This window comes from Peromyscus leucopus, chromosome 9 (genome assembly GCF_004664715.2).
Source record: "Peromyscus leucopus breed LL Stock chromosome 9, UCI_PerLeu_2.1, whole genome shotgun sequence".
NCBI lineage: Eukaryota > Metazoa > Chordata > Mammalia > Rodentia > Cricetidae > Peromyscus > Peromyscus leucopus.
This window is the reverse complement of record NC_051070.1, coordinates 56,513,632-56,538,785: the sequence shown is the minus strand read 5'-3', so window position 1 is coordinate 56,538,785 and position 25,154 is coordinate 56,513,632. Positions and strand designations below refer to the sequence as shown.

The 25,154-nt window shown below is 44.6% G+C and overlaps 1 pseudogene; it reads right to left on the bottom strand.

The window, feature by feature from the left end:
* Nucleotides 1–9,332: 9,332 nt before the first annotated feature.
* On the bottom strand, nt 9,333–9,451 carry LOC114707325 (annotated as a pseudogene).
* Nucleotides 9,452–25,154: the final 15,703 nt, after the last annotated feature.

The window sequence follows — 25,154 nt, the reverse complement described above, 5'->3', positions numbered from 1 at the left end:
AAGGCTGGGATATTGTCTGTTTTGAACTCCATTTTACCCCATGACCAACTTTTTTGGAATAAATCAATGATAGTCAACAAAAAGAAAGTCACCCACACTGAGTTGGACAACTTTCCTTTTTATTTATAGTGTTTTCACAGACTGGATTTTTTTTTATATTTATGAAATCTAATATATCCATCTTTCTGACTTTAGGGCCATTTTTAGAATGACCTTTGTCACCCCAGGATTACATAAATATTCACCCAAACTTCCCCCAGTACTTTTATGGTTTCCCTCACAAGATTTAATTCTTAAATCCATCTGGAATGTATTTCTGAAAAAAGTGAAATAGTGCCAGCTATTTTGCTTGAGAGCCAATCTTTCCTAAGCTGAAAACTTTAGCTATATCCAGTCATGTGATGTCATTTAAGATAATAAGGTTTGGGATCAGATTCGGAGTTCAGCCCCACTCACTGTTTAGGGTTTTGAAAACCATTCAACTTTCTGAGAATTGTCCAAAAAAAAAAATTATGGGAAGAAGACTCAAGGCAAGAGAGTACTCAAGACAGTCCTCATGAACAAGGCCCTTGAAGAGGCAGGACAACAGAAGGACAGCCTGGTGGCTAAGAGCATACAGAAGAGCAGATCAGCCCTCATTTGCTTCTCCGTAAAATCAGATCAGGGTGGTTTCCTTCTGTGTATGATATATCATGAAAGTTAAATTACTAACCACAGAGCAGTCATATCAGTGTCTGGATCCCCAAGGTGGAACAAATAAACAATAATTCTCAAAGAAAGGGATGCCATTTTTTTTAATGAGCATGATGGGGACTAGTTCCCATTCACACACTTCTGAAGAAAGCTTGTCCCCAGCATGTAGCTCCAAGTTCATTAGCAGGTACCATAAAGGGAAAGGGAGAGAAGACCAGGTGACTGAGATATCATCTCAGGGGCTTTGCTAATTCTAATGTATTTGGGCTCTTGAAAATGTGTTGCCTGTGGTCTGTTCTTAAGCCAGGAAGAGTCACCACTAACGTTTTCCAGTGTTGTGGAAGTGACTTTATTAAACCCAGGGACTGACTACATTGAAATACATATGTGCGTGCACGTGGCTCTTCCCCTCTGATTTCTCCATAAATGATAGTGTCCTTGAAGGAAGACTAAGATAGTCTTCTTAACTGGACGTCAGAAACTCCTTCTCTGATGGCGAAGAGTCAGTGGGAGGTGGGTGTGTGGAAGAACTCATAATCACTAAGATGATAGGAATGGTTGAAGAATCCATGTGTCCATGTGTGTAAAGATGTGTGTGTGTGTGTGTGTGTGTGTGTGTGTGTGTGTGTGTGTGTGTGTGTGTGTGTGTGTGTGCAGGTGCACGTGGAAGCCAGAGGACACCAGCCTCAGCCGCACCTTGTTTGGGGATGTGATTTTGAGACAGAGTCTCTCATTGGCCTGGAGCTCACCATGTAGCTAGCCTGGCTGGTCATTGAGCTCTGGGATCTGCCTGTCTCTACCTTCTCAGGGCTGGTATGATAAGTCCTAGTCACTGTGCCTTTGTTTTGTTTAATATTGTGCTTTTTTTTTTTTTGGTTTGTTTCTTTCTCTTTGCATGGATGAACGATGGAACATTGACTTCAGATCTCTCCACTCGCAAGGCCCTCACTTCACAGGCTCGACTACGACTCCAGTGATGAAATTTACTCTAAGGAAATTCAATGGGCCTTAAATACACAGGAATATGATTGTGTTTTAACTCAATATTGTCTCACGGAATCACACACACCAACCCTCATTTTCCTCTCTTCCTTCCCTGTTATGTTCCTAGACCACAGGCTCTGGAATGGCTTTGTCACTCCACTCATCAAGAACAAGCAGGGCCAAGTCAGTGTGCAGTGTCCAGAAGCTGCTCCAGGGATGGCTGGAGTCTGACTGTTTTCATCATTATACAGAGGCACTGGCTGCTTGTGCCAAGGAGAAGACTCGCTTTTCTAGACTCACTCATCCTCTGTTTGTCGTCACATAACTAGATCGTGTTTGTTGTTCAACTAAAGATGAGACAAACCTGCTTTCTTATTCTGTTTTGCTGGGAAGGAAGATACTTGGACTTTCTGGCATACTCGCTGTTCCTGCAGGAGCACTGTGAGATGACAAGCTCCAACAAAAAATTCAAACCCCCGCTTGATATCAGTGATCACAAATATGGGTTAGCCATTTAAGGCTGTTAAACCATAAGACAAATGTGTCATTTTCCCCATGAGCCGTTATTGGATGCTTGAAAATAGGTGTTATATTTCCCTCACCTGTACTTCATGCTAGGAAGGTCTCAGGCCCCAGCCTCACCTCCACCAGTAAGTTAAGTGAAAGAAATTGGAGATGGGAGATGGGAGTATACACAGTCGGTCCTCCAGATCTCTAGATTTTCTATAGATCTCCAGATCTATAGATTTTTTGTTATTAATCTATATTTTTCTTGCTATTAGCTCCTAAGTAATATGGTATAATGCGTGTTTACATAGAATTCATATTTATTAAGTATATAATTTATTTATGTTATAATCAGAATTATATTATTTATTGGTTTGCTTATTTGAGTGTATTGTTTGTGCATGGTCATGTGTATGGAGCTCAGAGGACACCCTCGGGTGTTGAACCACACTTCCGCCTTGTTTGATGTAGGGTCTCCCAGCTCAGGACACCAGCCTGGCTGTTCCGTGAACGTTGGGGAGTTTTCCTGTCTCCACATTCTGTCTTCTTGTCAGAGTGCTAGGTTTACATACTGGCTACCATGCCTGGCTTTTATATGGTTTCCAGGGACCCAAACTCAGGCCAGCTTACATGGTAAGTGTTTTACCCACTGATCCATCTTCCCAGCCCAAAGGTGTGTGCAATTTATAAAGCCTCCCAGCTCTGCTCTCCGGCTGTCCACATTCCATTATTGGGCTTCTGGGTGAGCCCATCCTATTTACTTGTGGTCAGCAACCCAAATATTTCCATCTCTCATGGTCTTGACTACCTCAGCCTGGCCTTGGGTCCTTCTGTTCCTACTTCTAGGTGGGTAGGTCTAGCCAACGCTACCTCTTCAGTGAGATCTAACAATGAGTTCAAAGGCAGGACAGAAATGTCCCCCTTTGCACCTTGGGTCAAGCCGTTCTCCGAGGCAGGGTTGTCAATATCAAAGCTGTAGGTAGCTGGGAGGGCCAGAAGCAGTCATGTAAAGAACACGTCAGTAAAGAGCTTGTCATGTAAACACAAAAACCCTACACTCACTTAATCCCAACACTGCAGAGGGAGAGGCAGAAGGATTCCTGGGGCTTGCTGGCCAGTCAGTCTAACTGAATCCTTGAGCTCCAGGTTCAGAGAGGGACCCTGCTAGAAAACATAAGTAGAGGTGGGATGATGATGATGATGATGATGATGATGATGATGATGATGGAAGACACCAGATTAAGGAAGCCTCAACACACAAGCATACATGTATCATAGACGTATTTCTACACACACACATGTACAGCACACCTGGCACTTTGGTTCCCAGATCTTATGCTATGTTTCCTCCCCACATTCTGGAAGCCAGAGTAGGAAAACAGGGATGAACCTGGACTCCTGCTCTGGTGCCGTTCCCACTCTCCAGGGGCTGTCAGGCTCTGGGCCATGCGGTAAGATATTCATGCTGAAGGTAGCACAGTGGAGAGACATCTTCCTTTGGCGTGGGGGAGAGCAGTGCTCTACTCCAATCTGACTTTAGCTACCATCTTGGCATCCACCCCACCCATGAGAGGGAAGCAGGAACAAGAGCATTTGCTAAATTTTTTTCCACTGAAAAAAAATGAAAAGGCTGAGACATACCTTTTCTTTCATCACTGTTCTCTTTTTGAGGATTTCAAAAGTTATTGGGGTTTTTTTTCCCCTTTTCTGAAAGACAAAATTCTCAGATGGAATTTTATTACATTTTTGGCACTGAGGAGATGAGTCACCGGCTTCCTGGAGAACAGCTCTCGCTGTGTAGTGTGTCGTGTCAGAATTCGATGGCTCTGCTGATGTCATCAGACACTGTCAACCCACTAGCTAAGGATTCGTGTGGAGTCTTAGAAGCTGCAGAATGTACGCCATGTGGCCACGCGACCCACCTAGATGAGACCAGGCAAGATTTACTATTTTTATTACTTTCTTATTTAATTGGGGACTCTGTTCATTTTCTTGGAAGCAGGGCCCATTTACATTGACAGTTATATTAGTGTACCGCGTGGAGCCTCTAACAAACTGCTATGAACTTAGTGGCTTAAAACAACCAAAACTCATTTTCCTTCCATTATGGAAGTCTGGAGCCTGAGGTCAGGGTATCAGTGAAGCCATGAGCCCTTCAGAGGCTCCGAAGATTTCTTCTTTGCCTTTGCCAGCTTCTGGTGGCTCCGGGTTCCCCTCAGTTTATGGCTGTATAATCTTAACCTCCCCTCCACGGTCACATGACTCTCCCCTGTGTGTTCTCCCCACGCTTTGTTTTATAAGGTCACTGTCATTGGCTTTAAGGATGATCTCATCTCAAGATCTGTAATTCTATCTGCAAACACTGTTTTTCTAAAGAAGGGTCATATGTGCAGGTTCTGGTGACATATCTTCCAGACAGTCGCCATTCCACCAAATAATGGCAGGTAAGGAGGCCACATAGAAATGTGAACTGGCTGCTCCTGTATTCTGATGCATGTTAATGCTTTAGAGCACCTTGGAGACCACTGCCTGTTCTGAGCATATCCAGCTAGTCCCACCCCAAATCTAGCTATTGCTAGGGAAACAATAAATGTTGTGTACAGACTTAAGGAGGAGACACTGGAAAGAGGAGTTTCTATGATAGTATGCCAGTCAGCTTCCCAGCACTATAAAGAAACACCTGGCACAAACCACTTATGAAATAAAAGGAGATCTATTTGGGGTCCATGGTGGAAATTCAAGTCCATGGTATGTGGTATCATTGATTTTGGCCTCTGGTGAGAGCAGTAAACTGTGAAAGGAGCAAGTGAGAGCAGATGGGGTACCACAATCCTACCTAGGTAGCAGAATCTCCGTGACCTAAGCACCTTCCCTCAGCACCCACACAGAACCTCCGTGACCTAAGGACCTTCCCACAGCACCCACACAGAACCTCCATGATCTAAGCACCTTCCCTCAGCACCCACACAGAACCTCCATGATCTAAGGACCTTCCCACAGCACCCACACAGAACCTCCATGATCTAAGGACCTTCCCACAGCACCCACACAGAACCTCCATGGCCTAAGGACCTTCCCACAGCACCCACACAGAACCTCCATGATCTAAGGACCTTCCCTCAGCACCCACACAGAACCTCCCTGACCTCAGGACCTTCCCTCAGCACCCACACAGAACCTCCATGATCTAAGGACCTTCCCACAGCACCCACACAGAACCTCCGTGATCTAAGCACCTTCCCACAGCACCCACACAGAACCTCTATGATCTAAGGACCTTCCCCCAGCACCCACCTCCCAAAGATTCTACCATCTCCCGATAGCACTACCCCAGGGACCCAGCCTTTGGCACACAGACCTTCGGGAGACATTCGTCACGCAAACTCTATCAGGAATCATTCTGTACCCTCCACCACCAGCAAGTCATCATTAAATATCACCTGGAGGCAAACCCTTTGACACTGTAACTCCTTCATGACACTTACCAGTCAAAATCATCATCTTGTAGGAACCCGACTATCCACATTTTCCATGCCTGCTCTGATGTAGCCATTCAAGGACCGGCTGACCTCATACACTCATGACCACCACTAAGAAACTGACACTAAACACTCACGAGCATCCTTTTTCACTTTACAACGTGTCTGCTCTCACACTCTAGCACTACAGTCTCCTGCCTCCTGCTCTCTGCGTCCTCCTGCCCGCCCCAACATGGCAGTCTTGCAGCACACCTCCCCCATCAGGCTCAGTCTTTGGGTCCTCCCATTCACGCCCCGCAGAGAGTGTACCCATTGCCTCTGCTTCCACTCTTACTGCAGATGTGCGGGCCCTTTTCCTATCAAACACCTCCCCGTTGAAGCGGCTCCTCACCGCCCCTCTGGAAGACCTCACCCACAGGGAGCCCATTTCTTCAGCCTCAGCCCTTAATTCCAGACATCACCGCATTGGTTTCCAGGATCTTATGAGGAAACCTCACTTGACCTCAAATGTCCTTCACGTGACGCATTTCCCCACCTCCATCTGTCTTTTTGGCGATTCTGCACTTGCCTTGGATTTTATCAACCAGTTCTTTGTAGACACCATCCCCACATGTATCTCAAGTCCCCTCTGTGTGTGGGTTGCACGGTCCGCCTCTCTGTCTTCATTTTCACCAATTTTTATTTGCAGAACTCTCCTGCCCTTTGAGAATTCTTCACATTCATCAGCTCATTTTCTATATTCTACCTGTGATTTTTTTTTTTTAAATCTACATCCAATTTATGTCAAAATAAAATCCTGCAGCCAATGTACTTACCTCCCTTTTCCCACTAAGGGGAATTATTTTTTGAAAAAGAAAATTTTAGAGAATTATAAACTGTGTCTATATCTACTTCATTGATAGTATTTAAATATTCTCTTGTTGGTATGAAATCTACCAGGGAGATGAGTCTTAACCACTGGTAGGACATTTATTTCCTGCTACTGTGACTGAGTCACAGTTTTCTTATACAAATTAGATTGTTAAAATGCTTTTATAGAAATTATAAAATGTCTTTATGGAAAAACACACCTCAGGATCTCTAGGGATGTAAAATTGCGGAGTCCTTTATATATTTTTTTTAATTTGTTTCTTTCTTTATATTACATTGTGTGCATGTGTGTGTGTGTGCATGTGTGCATGTGCATGTGTGCGTGTGTGTGTGTGTGTGTGTGTGTGTGTGTGTGTGTGTGTATGTGTGTGTGTGTGTTCACATACACACCACAGAATGCATGCAGCAGTCAGAGGACAGCTCAAAGGAGTCAGTTCTTTCTTTCCGCCATGTAGGTTCTGGGGATCGAACCCAGGTTGTCAGGATTGATGGCAGGCACCTTTACCAGCTGAGCCATTTGTCAGCCCAATTTATTTAGTTCTCAATCAGCATACAAAGTAACAAGTTTCCTTATGACTTTTCATGATGCTTAGTTTGTATTTCATACATGCTGCACGTCTCTCCATCTCTCTGACCCCCATCCACACTGTACCCCACCACCCTCAGTTCCCCGGTATGCCTCCCTTTCCACTCTCAGAACACATTGGTCCTAGTACCCTCTCACCCTCTTCCCTCAAAACTCTTTTTATTCCCATCTCATGGTCTCCTGTCTTGTGTCTTGGCCTCACACGCTGATGTTCATACATGACTGGGTGTCTACGAAATAAGACATTTGCCTTTCTTGGGTGCATTTATATCTATACCTATCTATATATGTAATATATAATGTATAATATATGACATATGATATATAATATACACACACATACATATATATATATGTGTGTGTAATGTGTGTATGTATACAGTGATGGTTTGAAAGAAAATGGCCCCCAAAGAGAGTGGCACTATTAGGAGATGTGGCCTTGTTGGAGGAAGTGTGTCACTATGGGGGCAGGCTTTGAGGTCTCATCTATGCTCAAGCAACGCCCAGAGTCTCAGACTACTTCCTGTTGCCTGCAAGATCAAGATGTAGCTCCTTCCCCTACTCTCAGCTCCTTCTCCAGCACCATGTCTGCCTGCATGCCATCATGTTCTGCCATGAGGAGAATGGATTCAACCTCTGAAACTGTAATCCACCTAGTTAAATGGTGTACTTTATAAGAGTGGCTGTGGTCATGGTGTCCCTTCACAGCAATAGAAACCCTATCACACACACACACACACACACACACACACACACACACACACACACACACACAATTTCATTGTGAACATGGACCACATTTTCACTATCCACTCACCTGTTGATGAGTTCTTTATATTTCAGCAATATTCCATTTGATGCTCGCCATGGCCCTGTAAAAGACAGTTTACTGCTTTTCACACACAAGAAAGAGAGGGTTCACACAGACCATGTGGTGCTTCCAATACCCCACAGCTAAGGTTCCACTTGAACTTGAGGCTGCTTAAGTTGAACTTAAGACTCCTCAGTGTCTCAGCCTGGGGTGTAAATGAATGTCACCTGGGGGCCTTGGGAAAGGCTGCACTCCACAACAGTTAAAACAAAATCTTGGGACCCAAGGCCAAGGCTTCAGGAGTAAGAAGAGCCAAGCCCAGGAAGGCGAAGACTCTGTGATCCTCCACACAGAGAAAGTCTCAAAAGTGCTGGTCTCATGGAAAGGCAGCAGACAAGTGGGGATTTTGCAGGGTGACAGGTATGGTTAGAGGGACCTAATGCCCTGCAGTGAAAATAGATTTTTAAATCGCTTTTTGTTTGTAAGTGAGCGCTTGCTTCCCTGTCCACATATTCACCACATGCCTAGTGCCTGCTAAGGCCAGAAAAGGGTGCTGGATTCCCTGCGACCGGAGTTACAGGTGCTTGTGAACTACCATGTTGGTGATGGAAACTGAACCTGGGTCCTCTGCAAGAGCAGCCAATGCTCTCAACAGCTGAGTCATTGCTCAAGCCCTGGAAAAAAATAGGTCTTTAGCCTCAACACAAAAATAAGTAAGTTGTGAGCAGTGGTGGCACATGCCTTTAATCCTGGGAGCCAGAGGCAGAAGGATCTCTGTGAGTTCTAGGCCACTCTGATCTAGAGAGTGAGTTCCAGAACAGCCAGAGCTGTTACACAGAGAAACCCTGTCTCCCTGTTTCAAAAACGAACAAACAAATAAAAAATAAGTAAGTTGATGTACACTGTGTGAAGATGTATTGCTGTGATTGGTGCAATAAAAAGCTGAATGGTCAATAGCTAGGCAGGAGGTATAGGTGGAACTTCCGGGCAGAGAGCGAGAAACTGGGAAAAAGAGTCTAGGTGTGGAGAAGATGCAGAACAAGTAGGACACACAGAAACGGAAAAGAGGTTTAAAAAAGCCACAAGGTGGAATGTAGATTAATTTAAGTTATAAGTGCTAGCTGGGGGCAAGCCCAAGCTTGCATAATTAATAAGAAGTCTCCATGTTGTTATTTGTGGGATGGCAGTCCTAAAGACAAAGTACTATTACCTTTATGAAGTAATTGATAAGTTAATCAGCTGAACTGAATTTTTCTTTTCCATTTTTTTTTTTTCTGATACAGGCTTTCCCTGCATAACCCTAGCTGTCCTGGAACTCACTCTGTAGACCAGGTTGGACTCTAACTCAGAGCTCCACCTGCCTCTGCCTCTCAAGGGCTGGGATTAAGGGTGTGTCCCACCATACCTACAGCACCTGGTATTCTCAAGTGGCCTCCCATTCAAAAACTAACCAGGCCAGACCCTGCTTAGCTTCTGGGATCAGACAAGATCAGGCACATTCAGGGTGGTATGGCCCTTGAACTGAATCTTTTAACACACATAAACCAAAACATCACTCCGTAGCCAATGAATAGACATGATTAGGAAATGTCAATTAAAAAGGAATGAGGACTTTTTCCGGGCGGTAGTGGCACATGCCTTTAATCCCAGCACTCGGGAGGCAGAGCCAGGCGGATCTCTGTGAGTTCGAGGCCAGCCTGGGCTACCAAGTGAGTTTCAGGAAAGGCGCAAAGAAACCCTGTCTCGAAAAACCAAAAAAGAAAAGAAAAAAGAAATGAGGACTTTCAAGGAAGAGAGAGAGGAAGGGAAAGAAAGGAGGGGGCAAGAAGAGAGGGGAAGGGAAGGTCTGAAAAATCTAGGTAATTGCAGTGTGTACCTGAGTACCAGCAAGTAGACTATCCTCTCGGAACACGGCTGTCTTTCAGATTCTGCCCCTGCCCTCCTGCCTCGTGTCTTTAATGGGGTCCATACTGACATTTACAGGGGAAGGTGAACATCCTTAATGAAACAGAGATCAGCCTTGTAAGGTGGGCATTCCCATTCAGATCTATCTTCAAATACCAGCGGGCAATCATCTCACCCTACAGAAATTATAAACACAGAGCCAATGACACAGCTTCTCTGTTTTGTTTTGTTGTTTGTTTGTTGTTTTTGTTTTTGTTTTTTTTTGAGACAGGGTTTCTCTGTGTAGCTTTGCCGTCTTTCCTGGAACTCACTCTGTAGCCCAGGCTGGCCTCGAACTCGCAGAGGTCCACCGTTTGTTTGTTTGTTTGTTTGTTTGTTTGTTTGTTTGTTTTTACATAGCTGGGGATGGCCCTGGACTGGTTGGAGGAGCTCTCGAATCTTGTGACCTAGGAATGTTCCTTGCACATGGAAGATCCGGGAACTTCACGCTGCAAAATAATGTTTACGTTCCTCTGCTTGGCTCCCAGCGCTGACGGAGAAGACGGGAGTTCTTCAGCTCTGCTTTCTGAGCAGGCGCTGGGGGAAACTACGCTGGTCAAATGTAAGCCAGGAGCATGTTACAGCTGTTCAATAATTAAGAGAGCATTATCCTGTAATGTCGGGCTACAAATAAAAAGGAAATGAAATATCCCCCAGAGTCAATTATATTCCAGGACTGATGGCAACATTGTTGCAGACTATTAAGGGTGAGTTCTAAAAATGATAGTTACTACATCAGGCTTAGAAAGTCTACACTATTACTCCATACACTACACTCTGCCTCCGCTTCCCATATGTAAAAATGGCATACGTTTCTTAATGTCACACAAAGTCCGGAGAGTTTATTCTGAATTCTTTCAGTACATGAAGATTGGAATAAAAAAATAGAATTTTTGTTATTACTGCCCTCATTCCCATTGTTGTATTTTAGTGACATACATTTAATTATGATTGCGTAGGTGACTAACTGTGGGAGCCATTCGTGGCTAAGAATTGAGCTGAAAAAAGCAGACACCTTTTCCTAGAAGGTGTCAGGGGAATCCCTGGCTTGGCGATGTACGATTTGCAGGAAGTCTCAATTCTTCCTTAGAATTTCTCAGATGCCCCGTTCATCTGTGTGGCTCTCTCTGATTCCCAGCACGCTCTGCTTTGCTTAGGCTGTTTCCTGCCTGCTGCTCCATCCATTCCTTCACAACAATGCCCAGACCTGGTCACACTGCTTCCTCAGCGGGGATCACCTCTCTCTTCTGTCCCTGGAAAAAGTGCAATCATTTTAAAGCTTCTCTGGTTCATGAAGGCTCCTCCATCCACTCCGGACCTCAATGATCTTACCATCATGAGATCCTCTCTCCACTTACAGTGCCACAGTCGCCTCCTGTGTCCCCAGCCTTTGTCCAGTTTTCTGCCCCACGCAAGAGTCTTGCTCAGACATGCCACCATGAGGGTATGGAGATGTCAACATTGAGACTCCAAACCCACAGTCTGTAAAGTGACTGGTGTTGCTGTGTAAGGCCAGATGTCATCAGAACCCAGAGTTGGGACTGGTAATTTTGTGAATTCACTTGTCAGAACCACAGGGTGCTCAGACATTTGGTCAATGGTCTGAGTGTGTCTGTGGGGCTGTTTCTAGGCAGAGTTAATAACTGAATCAGTAGGCTGGGTAAACAAGCTGCCCTCCTCAATGCTCATGGGCCCTATCCCATCTGTTGAAGATCTAAATTAAATAGTGGATGAAAATGGGGCCTCAGGGGTCAAGTGTTTGCTGTAAGAGCATGAAGACAGGAGTTCAGAACCCCAGAACCTACAGAAAAACCAAGCCCATTCCCGCATCCCAACACTGAGAGGAAAGAGACGGCCAGGTGGGCCAGGTGGTGATGGCGCACGCCTTTAATCCCAGCACTCTGGAGGCAGAGCCAGGTGGATCTCTGGCCATCCAAGGCCAGCCTGGTCTACAGAACAAGATCCAGGACAGGCACCAAAACTACACAGAGAAACCCTGTCTCAAAAAAAAAAAAAAAAGAGGGGCAAGGAGAATCCCAGGGACTACTGGCTAGTCAGTCTAACAAAACAGCAAGCTTCAGGTTCAGTGAAGATTGTCTCAAAAAAATATGGGGGAAGAGAGACTGAGGAAGACACGTGAAAGCAACCTCTTATCTCAACGCTTGCATGTTCAACTTAACACACACACACATACACACACACACACACACACACACACACACACCACATTCATACACACATCACACACAAACCATACACACACATCACATTCCCACATACACCACATACTTACACTGCAAACACACCACACACTCACATACACTACACTCACACACCACATACACACGTCACATACTTACATACACTACACACACACACACACACTATACACACTTATGCACACCCACATGCACAGACATATACATCACAAACACTACACACACCCACATACACTCTCAGGGATACTGGTTTTTCTCTTGCCTTTAGACCCAAGCTTGAACTCGTGATCAAATCTCTTGGTTCTTGGGGCTTTGAACTCATGTGAGCAACACTGAGCAGCAGCCAGTCTCCAGCTTGCCTATGGCAGACCTTAGGACCAAAGGAGCCAGTTCCTTATAACCCATAACCCGTCATGTTCATTCAGCCCCTCGTTGCCATCCACAGGTCAAAGATTCCAGGGATAGACCTGCACCTGTACCCAATAATTCCTGACCTCTTTTGTCATCAATCCCTAAATAACACAACTATTCTATTGACTGAATTAATATTTGTTTATTCCCCAAACCATAATAGCTATTTATGTAATCTAGTATTTGCATTGCATTAGTAATCTAGAAATGATTTAGGGTAGGCAGAAAGATGTGCATAGGAGACATATTTTTAAGGTACCATTAGATACGAGAGATGAGCATCTGGTTCTATCCTTCAGGGAATCTTAGACACCTGAGGAGACTGTACACACAACACAGATTTCCAACATATTGGTGCTGTTTTCCTGGAAACTCCAGCTTCACATAGCCCTATAGGGGTTTCAGGTATTGCCCCAAGGGAAGGAGGCTCCTACACAGCTTTGGAAATGCCTGAGACGTGCTGGGGTGGTCAACCAGCCTTTGTGTGCCCCCTGCTTGGTCATCAGAAACATATAACTCCGATGTACTGCTCCTTGAAGACTAATCCGTATTTAAGATTCTGTGACTGATTTTCTCATTACTCACTAGATAGACTTTTGCCTGTTGGTTTAACACCATGTCAGCATCATTAAATTCAATAAAGCCCACAGGTTAGCCCGTGCTCTGTCTCCTGTTCTTCTCACAGGCCCATCCCCTGAGTCCTATGATCGGCCCGTAAATGGCATCCATGTTTCCTTGAAGGATAGTCCACTTTGGACAGTAGCCAATGGACAAGGCATAGTGAGTCTGTAAGGCAGGGTGTCCAGCGTGTGTGAGGGGCCAGTGTCGCTCACTCTGTCCTCCCTGCATTGGAAGTGGCCTTGGACAGATGGAGCCTTCTTCTCCCGCTGGCTCAGCAACCTGTCAAGCCTGTCACAGTGCCATGAGGCAGGGACGACCATAGCCACCATATCTGTGTAACTCTCAGTAATGACTATCTAATATCCAAACCGATCTGGTCTCTCAAGATCACAGCCTAAGGGCTGAGCATATTTCAGTCTGCACTCTACCATCCTGGACTCCATGAAACCAGGGCCAGCTCAGCATGGAGGAAGAGAGACTCTTTCTCTAAAAAATATTTTATTTGTATTGTTTTCAATTATGTATGTGCATATACACGTGCATGTAGGTGCCCACAGAGGCCAGAGACAATGGGATCCCCTTGGAGCTGGAATTATAGGTGGCTGTGAGTCATCCAACATGGGTGCTATAAATAGATTGTAGGTCTTCTGCAAGATTAAGCTGCTGAGTCATCTCTCCAGTTCCAGAAAGAAATTTTCAATTCTAGCTGAACATTAACGTCACCTCAGGACCTTTTTAAAAGTAACTTGTTGAACTATTAGTCACATACTGTGTTGTCCACCACATAAAGCATCCAACTTAGTGTTCTCAGTATTTTCAGAGTCATGCAGCCATCACCCCAGTTTTAGAACATGTTTGTACCCACACACACATATTCACACACACACACACACACACACACACACACACACACACACACACATTCAGTAGCTGTTAGCCATTGCTCATCAACTCCCTTTGCTCACACCCTCCAGCCCTGGACCATCATTAATCTTCTCTTAGACTCTGTACATCCATCTCTCGACTGTACACACCTGCATATTTCATGCAAACAGTCTTGTCTAACGAGGGGCCTTGTGTAACTTACTTCTTTGATGTAGCATAATTTTCCATCCAAAGTCTCTCCACGTATCAGTACTCCGTTCTTATAGCTGAGTAATATTCAGTTTATGGAGGGACTCTGTTGCATCAATCCATCAGTCGATGGCCATTTGGGTTTGTTCATTCTTTTTGCTGTTAGAGCCAATGCTTTTTTGAACATCCTTACACAGCTTCTAGGTAAACACCTGCTCTCATTGCTGTGTCTATTTTTAGGAGTGTGTTTAGTGGAGTAAATAACTCTATATGTGCTTTCTTTAGCAGTGCCTAGGGTGTTACTGTAATGGGAACGTGTTTTATTTTGAGACAGGGTCTCAAGCAGCCCAGGCTGTCATTTAACTCACTAGATAGCTAAGGATCAAATTTCTGATGTCCTGCTTCCACCTCCTAATTGCTGAGATTACAGCTGTGCACTACCACATCTGGCTCCGTGAAATGTGGAGATAAAACCCAGGGCTTTGTGCCTGCTGGGCAATCACGCTACCAACTAAGCCACATCCCCAACTCTAGACTCCTGTTACTGTTTTTTGAAAACTGTCTACCACCAGCACATGAAGGTTCTGATTTCTGTGCATCCTCACCCATGCCTTATTCTCTTACCATTAAAAAAAAATCAACTTGAAATTTATATTTATATGCACACAGGATGTATTATAAATAAATCACAACAACTATACCTGTGACAACAGAAAAAAAGGTGGTGCATTAAACCAAAGATAGCTCAGTGCCCAACAATGACTGTCTACTGCACAGTAAGTAAACCGAAAAGGGTTCCAAGTGGGGCAGGATAATGTAGAGGTCTCTGTGGGTACAGCTGCTGAGCTTCCTGCTGGCCTTGACTAGGAGGCTGTGGAGGTATGGGAAAGGGCGTGAGCTGATGAGCCAGGAGTCCACTGTCACTTGAGATGTGCTATGTCTTGAATGAGCAGTTCATTTGTATACCAGGCACTCAGATGCAGGCTTTGGACACAACTACAAGACTATTTGCTTCAACTACAAGACTATTTGAACTTCATGATAAACTGAAGCTTCCAGCAACCCTGGCAAGTAGGAAGCTTCTCACTCTGGATTCATCCACATTTTCTGAATGGGTAATGATGTGAGGGATTTTTTTTTCATGTTGTTTCTGGGTGTTTATTTATCTCTTTATTTAGGTAACTCCTCATACGTTAATTAGGAAGTTTGTTTGTTTGTTTGATGTTTGTGACAAAGTCTAACTATGTGGCCTGTTTAGCCATCCCAAGTGTTTATATTACAGGTGTGCATGACCATGCCAGGCCAGGTCATTTCTCTTCCTAAGGAACTGAGTTACATATTTCACTTACCTGTCCTCTATCAGATTTATTATTTGAAAACATTCTCTCTTATTCTAGAGGCATAGGAACTTTTTTTTAAAAATTAAAAAATGTTTTTTCCATACAACATAGTTTAATCATGTTTTCCCCTCCCCCACCTCCTCCCAGCTCCTCTCCACCTCCCTTTATGTAATCGTGGGCCAAGCCACTGTGTTTCTCCAGTGTGTAGCCCACAGGTACAGAGCGGTTGGATTAGGATACCTGTTACCTCTGCACCCTAGAACCTTGGCCTCCAGAGCAGTGTAGCCCCACACACCGGCATTGATGGCTTTTGATGAGCCATTCCTCATTTGTGCACAGAAATCACTGTGTCCAGAAGGCCCTGCTGTTATGTGGTAAATGAGATCTCCCTCATCCTTCAGAAACACCACACTTGTGTAGATGAACAGTCTTATTAAATAAGAAACACAGAGCCAATTGCAGGGTTAAAAGCCCAAGAGGTCAGAGCATCAGCTAAGAGCTAAAAACCCTTTCTTACCCTTCACTGCCGCTGCTGTCCTTACCCTCAGCAAGAGACCTACTTCCTGTGTGTCTGTCTTCTTATAGACTGTGTTCTGCCTTCTCATTGGTTGTAAACCCAACCACATGACCTCCTCGTCATTGCCCGTCTATACAGACCTCCAGGTCTTCTGTGGTTGGTGCTGAGATTAAAGGTGTGTGTCTCCATGCTGGCCATACCCTAGAACACACAGAGATCCACCTGGCTCTGCCTCCCAAGTGCTGGGATTAAAGGCATGCGCCGGCACCGCCCAGCTTCTGCTATGGCTTGCTCTCAGCTCTGACCCCCCAGGCAACTTTATTTATAAACATACAAATAAAATCACATCTCAGCACAAATGAAATATCACCAGACACTTGCTCAGTCTCTTTCACGCTGTAATTTTTCTACTGTTTCAGTCCAGGTGATGGTGTGGGTTTGGGAGGTGCCCCTCCCCCACTGGTGCTTGGTCTTTAGCTGGGGTCCATGAGTGGCAGGGACACTGTTTGAAATGACAATGAAAAAAAAAAAAAAAAAAACCCACAACACCCCGGAGAGTCATCTGTGCTATGAAGAAAAGTCAAGGAAGGCAATGAGGTAGACTGTCCTGGACAGTGGAAGGGGAGAAGGCTGTATGTCCTTCACATGGCAGTATGGAGACTCAAAATAGGAGATGACTTGTGGAATGCACACAGTTCCTCGAGAAGCAAAGGAATTCTTGGGATCTCAATCCCACTCTCTCCACATATGAAACATCCCATCAGTCTAGCTGCTGCAGGGTAAATAACGTCCTTCAAATTCAGGTATGTGAAACCCTAACCTCTCCTAGGGCCTGTGAAGAGGTAATTAAAGGGACCCGTTGTAACAGTGGGATTAGAGCCTTTGTAAGAAAAGACCAGAGCCAGTGAGATGGCTCCACGGGTAAGGGAGCTTGCTGCTAAACCTAATGGCCTGAGTTCAAACCCAAGAACCTACATGGTGGAAGGAGGGTACCAACTCCTGCAAGCTGCCCTCTAACCCCAATGGGCATGCCTTGCACAAACAAACACACTCCCACACAAGTAAACACACTACTTTACCCGATCTTTAAGGTAGGAGCCAGAAGGCAGTCTGTCATTTCAGACTGACGTCCTTCCTGAGGCCAGCCATCGTTAGTGGGCTCACATCTGCAGACATAGCCTTCACAGATGATGTCTCCAAGTAATTCACCGGCTTAGCCTTGACTTTCACAGCAGCTACCAGCATCCAAGCCTTGTAAACATCTCAGAAGAGATTTAAACCGCTCTGGATTATTGTCTTGCTCTTCGGGCACAAGCAGAAGATGATGGTGGGGGAGGGGTGACCAGGGAGACAGGCTGCTATTCTCACCAGAATCTATCAGCTTCCCTGGGCAATCCAGTCACTGCAGGAGCGGTGAAGCGTGAGCTTTATCCACAATGCCGCACGCTCAGGCACATTAACCCAATTATTTTATTAAATGGATTACGGAAAATTTCTCTTACCTGCTTCTCTAAGAATCCCTACCCACAAAAAAATATTGATATTCCAAGCCTGGATTTGGGGGGTGGGGAGATGGAGAAGATTGTATTAGAATTCAGTGCATCGCCTGTTAGTAAAACGTAACTGCCTTATAATGTGCTTCTTAGACCATGGGAAATGTAAGGAAGTCTGTGTTCAGTTTTCTGCTAGCTGCTGAGCAAGCTGCATGAGACTCTCAGAAAACATCCAAAAGCAATATGATTCCAAGAGGTACAGATGATATGAGTACACACACTGAACATTCTGGTTTGAGAGGAAGGAAAAGCCAGTGCCACATCCACATATGTGTATTCACATGTGTGCATATGTATATGCGCAGTGGTGGTTAGCCACTGAGCCATCTCTCCAGACCCTATTTAATTTAGTCTCAAAGTACACATGCCATAAAATATGAGTCTAAAAGCCAACACTTGGCAAACCTTCCTTCTGGAGGACAAGCAGAAAGCCATTAAAACCTCCATGCTTTGTATCAAGAGGAGAAGAGACCATGTTCTGATACAGCCAGCCAAAACAGGGGAATTTTAAGGAAGTTGTGTCATCTTTGTTAACAGTTTAAAGAAGAATTTTGGATATGAGACCAGGGCAGGTGATCAATCATTAGACACAAACTATAGAAGACCCTGCAGAAGAAGGTGCAGTGTGTTCTTGACCTCCCGGGGATGCTGTACGTGATCTCATTGGATACAGACAAGAAACCCAGAGATAATCTAGAAGCCAGAAGAAATGATTGAAACACATATATGAATTAGGACATGGAAAGGAAGGCTAAAGCCGGGCATGGTGGGCACACCTGTGTTTTAGCACTAAGGAGGTGGAACAAGAGGCTCGGGTAGAGATTACATTATACTGCTAAGTTTATGATTAAAATGAAAAGGTCATTATCACTAACTTCTCTGCACCAGAAACTTGTACCAAAATATGTGCAGCAAAATCTGCTGCAAAGATAAAAGAAAATGGCAGGGATGAAATGATGCTGGCCAGCCCTCAAATACAGAACGTCCCTGGTCCATGACAAACAAATCTACAGAGTAGGAACGACTGAATCATTTTCTATGACACACTGCCGTTAAACCATACATCGCCTTTCCTGAGCATGCAAAAGTTACTGGCACACTTTCAAGCACCATTTTAGTGCAATAGTAACAAACTGAAAAAGGATAGAGTAGAAATTGTCCAAGTGATGATCCCCTGCCTGATGTAAGAAAGTTAAACTTAGTAGCAAAAACGAGAGAGAGAATTATATATACAAAGTATCTTCAAACTCCTGGATAATGTTCCGGGATCAAAACAAGGACCAATATAGGGGCTGGAGAGGTAACTTGGTGATTAAGAGCTTGTATGATCTTGCAAAGGACCAGAGTTCAGTTCCAAGCACTCACATTGGGTGACTCACAACCACCTGAACCAGCAAGTTCCAGGAGACCTGACACCCTCTTCTGGCCTCCACTGACACTGCACTATTGTGCACATACCTATACACAAATACATACACACATACACAAATTAAAAAACAAAGAGAAATCTTCAAAAGCTAAGAAAAGGATAAATACTACATCAGAGGCTGTTGGGATTATAAAATACACATATTTATAAACTACAAAATTTACATACAAAATTACATCCAAATGTGTGTTCAAAACTTCACAGCACAAATTATTCTTGTGTGATATAGACAACTACAGAGCATAGCAAAGGAATGCCTCAGTCCATGACCTTTCCCAATGTGTTTTATGAAGCTAACATACTTTAGTATCCAGGCCTTAAAATGATGCCTCTAGAAAGACCACAGAAAATATGGTTAGGTTGCTTAAAGAATAGTTAATGACTCTATCAGGAAATCCTGATCTGAAAAACAAGAAAGAAGACTTCATATTTGGAAATCTATTCACGCAAATCACATCATCAAAGCAAAAAGAAAATACCTATGGTGGTCCCATTAGAGGTCTAAAAGTATCAATATAGGTATTTAAATAGTTAGAGAAGTAATATTCAGTACATAAAAACATTCACAAACTAATAACCAGTACCATTCTTATATTAGTGTATTGCAAAAACCCTGGCATTTTTAGGAGAAATAAAAACAATTTAAATAATGTTATAAAATAACAGTATATGAGATCACTTTCTGTGTTTCAGTTTATACAGCAGCAGCACATGAACGAGCTGTTTATGGTTGTATCCTTACATTACTATGCAGGGTTAAAGACTTCAGACTGTGCCCATTTGTTTTATAAACACCTCACAGGCTATTGCCTGTGTTGTATTTTGTCCTGTCTGTTCAACCAGTGAACTTACTGCCCAGTCCTCATTACAGGTAACTCCTTGCCTTGGTCCACATTTTGTTACTTTAATGAAGTTCCTGAGGTTGGAGACTTACAAAGAAGAGAGGTTGTGTAGCTCACTCTCTTGGAGGCTGAAAATTCAGTCAGTGCGGCACTGGTTCTGCGGAGGACCCCCAGGGCTGCACCACATCATGGTGGATGGCACCATAGTGGGAGGAATCGTGGCAGGGAAGCCAGCACTCAGAAAGAAAGAAACCCAAGCAATTATGCCATAGGGGAGCATGGCCAGCTCACCACTCCTGGTGTTCTCTCATTCTCCTTCAAAGGAAGTGCACACACTTTGTGATGGTTTGAATAAGAATGGCCCTCGAGGGTCCATCTGTTTGAGCGCTTAGTTTCCAGGGAGCGGCTCTGTTTGAAAGCGTTAGGATATGTGGTCTTGTAGAAGGAAATGTGTCAATGTGAGCAGGTTTTGAGCTTTCAAAAGCTCAAGCCAGGCCCAGTGGCTGACTCTTCCTGATGCTTCAGATCTGGATGCAGAACTCACAGCTACCATGTCTGCCTGCATGCTGCCATGCTTTCCACCATGAGGATAATGGACTAAACCTCCGAAACTGTAAGCCAGCCCCAATTAAATGCTTTCCTTTGTAAGAGTCGCCATGGTTATGGTGTCTCTGCACAGCAATTTAAAAGTGTCCCAAACACCCTTAAATTGCTTAAAGTTTTCATTTTAAGAAGTAGCTAAGTATTATTGCTAGAGATGGATGTGACATAAAATGTACAAAACGAGATTCTTGGGGGACCCACTGAAGAGTTCAACTGGCCCTCTCAGTTGGCATAGTGTCTGGAACAGACTAGATTGGTAAATAACACACCAAGTTGGAGACTTGCAATCTGAGATCATCACACCACTGGCTTACCTTCAGCCCCACTGTTCAGCATTCACTAGACAGTGATGAACAACACTGATAAAGATTAATCTCTATCTACCTCATTCCCTGTGCTGATCCAGGACAAGAGTTAAATTACACACCTGGTGGGCACAGAAACCCCCCCAGACAGATTATAAAAGGTTAAGAATGGTGAGTGAGTCAACTCAGGAAGAAAGAAGCTGAGGCAGCTGGGGCAATGAGCGTTGAGAACAAGACTAGCGATTTTAAGATGGGTGCCAGGTGCAATGCACTGTGCAGGGTTGGAGCACAACATAGGAATGTATAGCATCGCTATGCGCTACTCTGTAGAAGACAAAACTAGGGAGACAAAAGACCAGTGGTTGCCAGGGTCTGGAGAGAAAGGGAGACGAGCAGGTGGAGCTTCAGGGACGTTCGGGCCTGGTAAAGTCCTCTATGACCCTGTTATACGGATACTTGTCATTGCACTGTCACTCAGACTAACAGAGTTACCCCCGATGGTAACTGCAGGCTTTAATTAAGCATGGTATATCCACGAGCTGGGAGGACAGCTCGGTCAGTCCTATGCAAGCACAAGAGCCCGAGTTCAACCCCCAGCACTCGTGTTAAAAAGCTAAGCACTGTGGCACACTCCTGTGAGCTTAGCACTGGGGAGCAGAGACAGCAGAAACCCTGGCGAGCTAGCGTAGCTGAGTCACCGATCTCCGGTTTAAATGAGAGACTGTGCTTCAAAAACTACAAGGGAGAATGACAGAGGGAGAGAGCCGATGTTGACATACAAACACAGATGGACACACACACACACACACACACACACACACACACACACATACACAAACAAAATTATAAAAGTAAACAAACATTGAAAAGAATGACAGACCTCACTAATTCACACTGTTAGGGGTGCATGGGAAGAGTGCCAGAAAGATGCACAGAGCACGAGAGACTCTAAAGTGAGCGTTTAACAGGGATCCCACCGAGGTCAATCCAGACACAGAGTCCAGGAAGGCACTGCAGTTCGTGAAGGGTTAGGGATGGGACCCCAAGACGCTGAAGTTCACCATAAGGCAAGGAGAGGTTCCCAAAGCACAGAGGGCACCCTCTCCCTCCCACTGCAGCTTGGTGATACAGAAGCTGGTGTCACTGACCCACCCTAAGAGCTGTAAAGGTAACTATGTAATCCTCTTTAATGTGCCCGGGATGTGAGATTTAGTGTTACCGTGATCATGAAACGTTTGTGGCCCTGGTCCCTGTAGCATGGAAGATTGCCTCTCACTGATGGACGACACCAATGCTGACCCATGGAGTTTTAGTAAACACAAATTTTGACTCCAGGGGTGGTATCAGTTGGTGTCTTCTTTGCTGTGACAGTGCCTAACAAAGCAACTTAAGGAATGGATTTATTCTGGCTCCTGGTTTGAAGGATTTCAGCCCCTGGTCCACTGGCTCCCTTATTATGGCAGAGCATCCTGGTGGAGCCAAGTGCTCACCCCATGGCTACTGGGAAGCAGAGAAGTTCTGACAGGAAGGGACAGATAAGACAAACCCTCCGGAGGCATCCCCCATGCTCCTTTGTCCTCTAGCCTGGTCCTACCTCTAAGTTTCTAGCCCCAGTTTATGGCTTCATCAAGAGATTAATCCATTCTAGATTCAAAGTTGGAATAGACTGTGTGAAAGTAGGGGAATAGGGAAGGTGTGTCCTAGCTGGGAAGGTGGTTTCCAGGTGGTGTGCCTTTGAAGGCTGTATCTTCTATCTCTTTCCTTCCTGTCTTTCCAGTGCTACAGGGGAGCAGCTCCTCACTACCACACCCTCCCGTAGTGACATCTGAACATCTCCTGGAAGCAACTGAGTTGCTTTCTTGGACTGAAACCTCTGAAAGTGTGAGCGCAGATACACTTTCCCGCCTTGTTTTGATCAAGTGTCTTGTCATAGCAGTGACAGGAAGTAGAAATAGCTGACTAGAAGTGGTACTTGGCATCTCAAAGTCTGCCCCCAGTGACTTAGTTTTTCCAGTGTGGCCACACCTGCTAAACCTACCAAAACAGGGCCACCACCTGGGAACCCAGTATTCGAATGCCCGAGAAGATGAGCAACACCTCATCCAAACCAACAAGCCTTCTGATGAAGATAAGGGAACAAGAATCACACTCTCAAGCTAGTTAAAAATCCCAGCCCCGGGGCTAAAGTGACGGCTCAGTGGCCAGGAGCACTGGCTAGCAGCTCTGGCAGAAGACAGGACCCATATCAGCCTGCTCACAGCTACCTGTAACTCCAGCTCCCGAGGGACCAGCATTTAAGCAGCTTATGGATAGCTAGTATTAAAGATCCAAGTGCTCACATGGTAACAAATGCCAAAACATGGACATTTCACACTCTACTGAAAAGAGCTTTGGCATAGGGCACTCTGCCGAGACATCTACAGAAGGATCAGTCTGGTTCCAAATGGTTTGATCAGTGTTTAGATAAAGTTCCCCTCCCCAAACCTCGTGTTCTTCAATAACATTAAAAAAAAATCATAATCATTCTCTAAATTATCCTCAAGAAGTGAATTAAAAGTTACAGCTTTTGTAATGGAAAAAGCATAGCTGGATGTTTTTAAGAATTCCCCTGGGAGCGAAGGAACTAGAAGCTCGTATTTAATAAAATAGAAACTCCTTAAAATGATATTGCAGGTTTAATGTTCCCATTAAATGTCTCCCCATTCTGCAAGGAAAACATTTTCTTTCTGTCTCCATGTGCATTTACCAGCCGTGACCCTCTGCACCCCCGTCTGGCTCTCTGACGAACTGTGACTCCAGAGACTGGGAACAGGAGCTCGTCGCTTTGAGTCATAGTTGTCTGAGCCGAAGATGTCAGTTTTGTTCTGTTTGCTTCTTACTTAGAGCGAGGTTCCTGGAGACAGCACTCTGAGTCCAGTGATGCTTATAAACCAGTCAGATGCAGCCCAGCATCTGTGGCAAGGAGGAGGACGCAGGCTGGTTGCTTATGTGTCACCGAAATTATATTTTCCTCAATAAGTTAATGTTTTTTTTTAAGGTGAAAAAGAGGTGTGTGTGTGTGTGTGTGTGTGTGTGTGTGTGTGTGTGTGTGTGCGCGCATATGCATATGTGTTTAGGTGCATGTGTGATATGCGCACATATATGCATGTGAAATACTGAGGTCAACCTTGGAACTTGTTTCTCAAGGACCATCCACTTTGTATTTTTGAGAGAGGTTGGTCTGGAACTGGCCAAATAGGGTATGTGTGTGCATGTGTGTGTGTGTCCGTGCATGAGCTAATAATCCATAGTCAGACTTTTGATGTGGGTTCTGGAATCAAACTCAGATCTTCAAGCTTGCACAGCAATCACTTTAAAAGCCCAGATATCTCTCAAATCCAAATCCAAAGAACTTGCTTTTAGTTGATTTAGTATTTATTTTATGTGAACAGGTGTTTTGTTTGCTTGTGTGTCTGTGTATTGCACATACGTCCAGTGCCCTCAGAGGCCAGAAGAGGGCATTGAGTCCCCTGGGGCTGGAGTTACAGGTGACTGTAAGCCAGCAAGTGGGTGCTGGGAACCGAACCCAGGTCCTCTGGAAGAACAGCAGGTGCTCTTAACCACTGAGTCATCTCTTCAGCCCCAGTACCGGTTTTGTTAAAAGAACATTTTAATGTACCAACAATCAAATGCAATGTGTGGGTATCAACAACTGTTTCCAGCTACAAGTCAGAAATATTTTGAGGAGAACTAAGGAAATTCAGCTACAGACTGGGCATAAACCAATAGAACGGAGTTTACTGTCGTATTCATTGTGATAATAAAACTGTGTTTATTTCAGCAAAAGTAACCACTTTTCAGAAGAGCGCTTTAAAGCATTTAGCGAGGTGAATGTCAAGACATGCGTGGTTTTTGTTTTTTTTTAAATTAGTCAAAAGTCAGATAAAGCAGATGTGGCAAGATGTAAATTGCTATTGAATAAAGATGACAGATTGTGGATGATTATGATAGCAGTTGTTCTGCTTTTCTTTAGGTTTCAAGGGTAATGTAGAACACATCAGAGACTTTTAAAGCTTCAGGAGAACTGAAAGAACAGCATGCATGTGTGCATGCATGTGTGTGCATGTGCGTGTGCATGTGCGTGTGCGTGTGTGCGTGTGTGCGCACGTGCGTGTGCGTGTGCATGTGTGTGTGTGCCAGGAGGCTGATGTCTAGATGTCCACTCCCTCAATTGTTTCTTTTCCTCCTCCTCTTCCTCCTCCTTCTCCTCTTCCTCCTCCTTCTCCTCTTCCTCCTCCTCCTCTTCTCCTTTTTAGACAATTTTGGCTAGGCTGACCAAGCAACAGGCCTCCAGAACTCCTCCATCTCCACTCTCTCACCTTCTGTA